General features: G+C 27.3%; 1 long non-coding RNA gene across 1 annotated transcript; it reads left to right on the top strand.

Moving 5' to 3' along the window:
- The first annotated feature begins 2,878 nt into the window (after nucleotides 1-2,878).
- LOC129301941 (uncharacterized) lies at nucleotides 2,879-5,888 on the top strand. The gene is made up of 3 exons (XR_008591126.1): nucleotides 2,879-2,995; nucleotides 5,110-5,177; nucleotides 5,719-5,888. It is a non-coding gene; the product is annotated as an uncharacterized LOC129301941 (long non-coding RNA).
- The last annotated feature ends 1,864 nt before the right edge of the window (nucleotides 5,889-7,752 follow it).

Here is a 7,752-nt window from a genome sequence, read left to right as displayed (position 1 = left end):
TCCACTACAAAAAAAACAATGGATTAGCGATGGAAATTAGTGATAGAAAAAAAGTCCATCATAAATCTGTGGTAAATCCATCACTAATACAACCAGTTTATCACAGAAATATTCCACCGCTAATTTTGTCGCTAATATTAGCAATGAAATTAGCGATAAAATATTTCTATCACAAATTAGTTGTTGCAAATCCGTCACAAATTCCATTGCTAAAACATTTGTGATGGAAATTTACAATGGAAATGTCCGTGGCTAACTTCAAGGATAACCAATTCCTGTTTTACAATAGAGATTATTGAAAAAATATTTCTATCACTAAAGTCTATTAGAAATCCGTCGCTAATTTTGTTGGAAAGTATTTCCATCACTATTCTTTCGCTAATTTAATTGCTAATTTATTATTTTACTATTTTTAATATCTATATTATTTTGCAGTTTTAATAAGTCAAGAAAATAGTTCATTATAATCTAGCACGTCTCTGCTTGTATTTTGCAAATTGTTTCCATAAAATGATAATTTTTGAACATGTGTGTGTGTGTTATATGTACATTTAACTTCATCACTGTAGATTAATTTAGGCCAAAAGATAGTGTTGTCAATTCTCTATTACTTTTTCAAGTGCATAAAAGTTCTTGGCATATGCTGGATATTTCAAGGTTATACTATCATTGATTCAATTGTCATTGGTTTAAACTATGTCTTAATCATGAAACGTTCCAGTATACATCCTTTGGTTCAAAACATGAACCTTTTGTCCTAACTAATATAAACCTTCCAAGATACATATTCCGTCACTAATCCGTGGCTAATTAATTCCATCACTAACATCTATATCATTTTACAATTTATTATTTTACTAATTTCAATGTCTACATCATTTTACAATTTTTATAGAGTGAAAAAATAATTGATTGTAATATAGCATGTCTTTACTTGCATTTGAACTATTTGTTTCATAAAAATTAATTTTTTAACATATATATTATATGTACTTTCAACTTTATCATATCATAATCAATATTAATTAATTCGGACAATGTTGTATTACTTTCTTAGTGCATAAAGCTTCCTTGCATATGTTGGATGTATATTCCAAAATTCTTCCATTATTGATTCAATTGCCATTTGTTTAAACTATGCCCCAATATAATCAAGAGATTTCAATATATATTGAATTGATTTTAGTGGTAATAGAGAAAATTGGAATGCTCGCTTGATGGGTTTATTTTTCATTTCTTTTATTTTATTAATACTTTTATAATCTAATGGAAAGTTAAGCTTATGATATTCACAAAGTAGTACTTGTCTTGCTTGTAGCCACATAGTGATGATATTAGTTATTTTAACTGTAGATTTTTTTAAAAGAAATTATTTTTAAAACTTAATAATAAATCCTAAACTCTTAAAAAATTTTGGGCTGATTGGTAATCAATGAAGATAAACTATATACCCTATTAAATTTTATTTTTATGTGTATTAATGCCTTGAAACTGAGTCATATACAGGTAATTCTGTAAATTTTAAGTTATGTGCAAATAAATAATAAAAAATTAATTATAGGAGAGTTATTAAAAAAATATAGGAATTTAGGGTTGCTTATGAGAGATAAAATTTCAATAATTTTCAATAAAATTTTTTTTATAAATGTAGCAATTTTTTTAAATTCAAATTCCTAAAAAAAACTTTATAATTGCAAAAAATAAAACCAAAATAAATTGTTTATCCTATATGTTTAGGGATTACTTTTGAAATTCAAATTAATAAAATTTTTATGGATTATATATAAATTTTAAATTTAATATAAAATTTAAAATCCTCAACCATCAATTATATATATATATATATATATAAAATTTTATTTTTATATGTATTAATGCCTTGAAACATTGAGTCATGTGCAGATAATTCCATAAATTTTAAATTATGTGTAAATAAGTAACAAATTACAGGAGAGATATCTTATAATTACACACACACACTTAAGTAGGATAACAAATTACACATGAATGCTATGTGTTCCTTTTAGTAAATTTTATAATTTTGCACCTTTTCTATAATTTTGTACTTTAGAATCAGGTTAGGATTTAAGTTTAGAGTTAGATTCGAGATATGTATCATTATTACTCAAATCACCCACCCTTGACCAGATTTGTCTATTTGAATTCAAATCAACCCATTTGAATTAATTATATGTACCATTAATTTATATGTATCCAAAATGTTTTGTTAATCTATAAAACAATTGACACATGTTTTATATTATGTAATATAATTAGTTTAGCTTATTTAATTAGCAATTATAAATAAAAGATATATGTAATTTTTAGGAATTCTTAATAAATTAAATAAGTTTTGCCTAATATTTAGGAATTTTGAATTAAGTAATTATTTTGTCTTATTTAATTAAGAGATATACTGAATCTTGATTTAAATATTGTTTTGCTTTTGAATTTTTGAGATCTAATATTATCTTCAGAATCTCCTTCAAATTTGATTTTGGGAGTCAAATAATATTGATTAATTGGTTCGTTCTAATATAGGGATCTATGTGAGATAAAAATCAATATAACGATATCATAAAAAAATCAATATAACAATCATAATTATAAAAGAAAACGTATTTTTCTTTATTTTGAATAATATTAACCATTTAATATATAAATTATGAAATTAAATAATGGCGGTGATCTTAAAATTTTATTCCATACCTAAGGAATAAAATAAAGAAAAATAAATTAAAGGATAATTTTATTCCCCACCCCTCACGCACCCTCTCCCCACAAGGCCCCTACTCCATCTACCAACGCCCTCTCTCCCTCCCCCTCCCCCCTCCCTACCCTTCAATCCTCCACGCCTCTCTTCCTCCCCTGCTCTCTCCTCCCTCGCGATTCAACCTCAGTCTTCATCTTTGGCGGATTGGTCACCCCTTCAATGCCGTCATTACCTCGTTCGTGTCTTCAGAGCTTCATCCCCCAGCTTCCCTGCAATCCTTCAGTGAGTTTTTTTTTTTTTTTATGATTTGGACTTCCACAGTCTTTTATTTAGAATTAGGTTTATGATTTTCAATGTTTTCCACAGTCTTTTCTTTAGATTTGGGTTTATGATTTGAGTTTTCAAAGTCTTTTCTTCAGATTTGGGTTTATGATTTTTGCGTTAACTAAGATTTGCGTTGGATGCATATTCTTTTGGAGGAAAGCACTTTAGACTAGGTGGCATTTGTTTCCTTAGTTCATGGATGAGAATTTTTTTTTTTTTAATTCTTTTGCTCACACTATCTTGAATCTTTATCATGGGAGCTTACCGTTGAAGAAGTAAATGCATTAGAAATTAAGCTTTCACACTTCTTCCCAGATAATTTGAGAGATGGTGTTTTAGATGCTTCTAGCGCATATTCTTTCACATTGGAAGGTGTTAAAGAAAAAGTATAAAGGTAAAACCTGGGTTTTATTTAGTATGAATTAATTCTTTCACATTGGATGTGTATGTATTTGTCATCGGTTATTTTTATGACTATGATTATTTGACAATAGAGCTAGAGCCAGAAATTTGGATAGACTATGTCTATTCAGGTCGAGTTATTTGGATTAAATTTAAAGTATTTTACTTTTTTTAAAAAAGCTCATATAATTAAGACTGGTCCTAATACCTTCGAGTTTCAAGCTTATTTGGGCTGGCTCAAATATTCAACACTTTTTTAAAAATATTTTTTTCTTACGTTTTTAATCAATTTTAATTTTTAAATATTTTGTTAAGCATAAAATATCATTTTAACTTAAAATAATAAATTAAAAACTAATAACTTATCAACTTTATATTTCAGTAGCTCTATTACTGTTTTATTGTATTATGTGTAATTTATTCATAAATGTTTTATTTATTTATAAATTAATGTTTTAGTTATTTAAATATTGCTCTTATCATAATCATTTATAAATATTTTATCTATTTTAATTAATTATATTATTTTAATTATAATCAAATTGGATCTCCATTCATGTTTAGACGACTAACTAAAATTATTGTTTTGATTAATTCAAAGTTTTTTATTAATTTTTGGATAAATTGTACTTTTTATTTTTAAAAATATGAGAAAAAATAGTCATAATTATATTATTTAAAAATATTTAATTATGAATAAAATATTATTTTTAGAATTATTTTTCTTTAATTTATTCTATTGTTTAACCCCTACATATAAGGGCTATTTAATTAATTTACTCTTAATTTTTAGCTTAGTTTGGCATGGTTGATGACCAAGTAATTATCTAAGAATATTATTCTATTTATTATGTTTATCTAGTAGTAGAGTCAGAAATTCGTATATGCCCAAATTTTATTTTTAAATTATTTTAAATTTTATTTTTACTTTAAAATTAATTATCTTATTTTATAAAATATAAAATATATTTTTTGGATACAAATGATTTTTAGGATTCAAAACTTTTTTTAAAAAAATTGGGTCTTAAAATATAAAAATTAATATTAAAATATATTTTAAATATTATTGATTAAGAATAATAAAATATGAAAATATAGATATTTTTTTAAAACAAATAACTATAGTATGTATTCAAATATATGGTATTTTAGTATAAATGATATAAAAATTAGAATTAATTAAAATTTATTATATTTTTTAAAATTAATTTTTTATTCAAGTATTTGGGTATCAAGCTCAAATCTAATGGGACTTGGCTCGAATTTTTTCGGGCCTATTCAGGCCACCCGAATAGGCTTGAACATTAAAAAAATATTATTTTTTTTAGGCTCGATTTTAAATTTTTCGGGTGAGTTTGGGCTAGGTGTTTAAGCTTGGCCTAAATTACTAATTCTAAATAGGCCATTGATTATTCATTGTTATAACGGTGGAACATTGCCAGCAAAAGGGAGTCCAAAATTATTTATTTTGAAAATTATATTTAATGTTAAAATTATTTATCAATCATGACTTCAATCCTTTGCATGTGACCTATCAAAGTACTTTAGCTAGCCTTGCACTAGTGCCTTTTGCATATTTCCTTGAGACGTACATGCAAATCTACTCATGTCATGCATAGATTGATCTTCAAATATTTTTGAATCGTTTCATTTCTTTAATCTCCTTTCAGGTGCTTGTGACTCCATATGCAACTTTATATATGTATATCTCTTGCAGTTAACTTTTATTTATTTTGGGGTAAGGCCTTGAAGACAAGAATTTTGAAGTTTATACTAAAATTCAAGAGATGAAAGTATGGAAAAATTAATTTCTCTGCTTGAACTACTCTGCTGATTATTGTGACTTTTAGATGGTATTGGGAATAAATTGAATCTTGGTAAGATTTTTTTATATATGGAAATGGAAAATTTATTTCTAACTAAATTTTGACAAATAATGATGAAAGTTGTAATATTTTCTAGCTAAAAGGGTGCACAGGTATGGAAGGTTATTACATTCTTTATCAGATTTGCTTATTAAATTTGAAATACTAGCAGCAAATGCCTATTTTATAGAATATCTCTAAAGTTCAAAACAACAATAAATTTTGCCTTATTTAGTGATTTAGTTTACGTTGGGAAATCCAAAAAAAAAAAATTTAAAGGGGTGGGGGAGTAGGGACCAGGAATCGCACCAGTGGATACCTCTATTAATCAATAAGCTATTTGATATGCTAGAACAATTTTAGTCCCTAACTTGTTTAAATTTTGAATAATTGATGAAAATTATCTTTGTGCAGAATGTTTGCTGATGCGTATTGGAAGTAGAAATATATTATGAACACCATTCAAGTTGACACAGTTCTTTTGAGTTTGTCAAATTTTCTCCTTTTAAAAATTGGTATATTTGCATGGTGTGGTCTTCATAAGGTATTAAGAGTTGGGCTAGCCATTGAAATGATTTACTGCCATAGTTTGGTTGAAATAATGAAAATATGTAGAATTTATATAACAATAAAAATATAAGCATTATGTTGGATTGGAGGTGATTTAAATCATCTCCAATGCAAAAAAACCCCAATTGGAAACAATATTAAATTTTGGAATTCTTCTTGAGTTTCCCAACAGTTAATGAAACTTGAGGGACTAGTGTGGTGCATTCTATTGCTTTCTGTGTTATCATCTTATTATTGGGCACATAATTTGGTGGAATGACAGTGCAGGATCCTAATGGGTTATGTGGATGATAAAAGTGAAAGTAGACTGTACATTGGTAAACTTGATCTTAGAATAAGGGTAAGTACCCTACTAGTATGCTAGTGAGACATGATTTTGCCCTTGTTTTCTACTTTTCTTGCACATTCTTGTTTGGTGCATCCAATGACTAAGAGAATCAGTAAGAAATATACCTTAGCTTTTTGTGTTTAATTAATTTAGAATATAACTGTCTTTTTATTATAAGACAGTGAATGATTTTTCATCCATTTGACTTATGCATGCATTTAACTTTGTACGTTGTTCATCTCTTATTCTCTGTTTTTTTATATGTTCATCTCTTTCTTGTATAACATATATTACGAGTTCTTTAAATATGGATTGTTTATGCTTTGAATCCATCTTCATCCTACGCTTCACATTGCTTCAAATTGTTATTGCATTGAAGGAATATTTCTTTGAAATTGGCTAAATGGGTTATGGGTTAAAATCTTCTTTCAAATTTTGCTTCAATTCAATTTTACATGTGAGAACTAACTATAGAGTTTGGGAAAATGAGCTGACCCTTGAAGGGCTTAGGCCTAAAAGGGCCAGCCTTTTTAACACTGGAATTCCCTTTAAGACCTTGATATATGAATCTTGGCCCTTGACATAACAAGTTTAGTGCCGGCCCTGTGGGCTCCAAACTTTTTTAACTGTTTTTTATTTTTTTTAATTTTTTAATCAAACAAAAATTACTTCATTTCAATATAATACCTAATCAAGAAAGGTAAAAAAAAAACTAACTAAATAATATCTAAATGAAGTAAAAACACAAAATGAAGTGATAGCAGGTAATAAGCAATAGATTGGTTAAGCCAACAAATACTCAATCGAAATTAGATGACATTGAGCCTTGAAGGACTAAGATATGCGACTAGGAGATTGAGGAAAACGAAGAGCACGGGCACAATATTTGCAATAGATAGAGCTTAGTTTATGAGTCACGAATGCACGAGCATGATAAGTGATAGGAGGACGTGGGAGATCGATGACAATGAGTGTCAACTAATCGAACATTGTTGAGATTTGGTGGTTTGGGAGGGAGCACTATTGGAGTGAGCAACGGGGATGATTGAAAAGTGAACACAAAAACAGGGGCAAGGATGACTTGTGAGCTATGATGATAGGGACGGTGATGCGATAACTTGTTGTAGTGGTAAAAAGGAGAGAAACGTATTGAAAAAATAAGAGTAAATGTTGAACTAAATAAATCATTATTATAAATCTAAATGAATTAGGGGCTTTAAGGTTGTATTTTTTTTAAAAAAAATAGCAACCATGAATTTTGTATAAAATTTATATCAATTAAGAACCAGTTGTTGTCAAAACCTGAATAAAAAATAAGCTACAATGGATTGTTGTTTAATTTAAAATGAGTTGTTATTAAAACATGATGAATATTTAGTGATAAAGGCTAAATCGAATTCATAAGTATTCACTTTGATTTTGATAATAAGTGATCCTTGACTGATATAATTTTTGATAAGTGATTCTTCATTGCTATTTTCCCTTCTTTTTGGCCTTCTATCCTCAGTAGATATGGATTGACATGTGATGTGGAGTAAGATTTAGTTTAA

Source organism: Prosopis cineraria, unplaced genomic scaffold (assembly GCF_029017545.1).
Source record: "Prosopis cineraria cultivar Desert tree isolate PC_DT_omini unplaced genomic scaffold, ASM2901754v1 PC2, whole genome shotgun sequence".
In the NCBI taxonomy this organism is placed as follows: domain Eukaryota; kingdom Viridiplantae; phylum Streptophyta; class Magnoliopsida; order Fabales; family Fabaceae; genus Prosopis; species Prosopis cineraria.
Note: the sequence above shows the minus strand (reverse complement) of the source record. Positions and strands in the feature narration are given on the sequence as shown.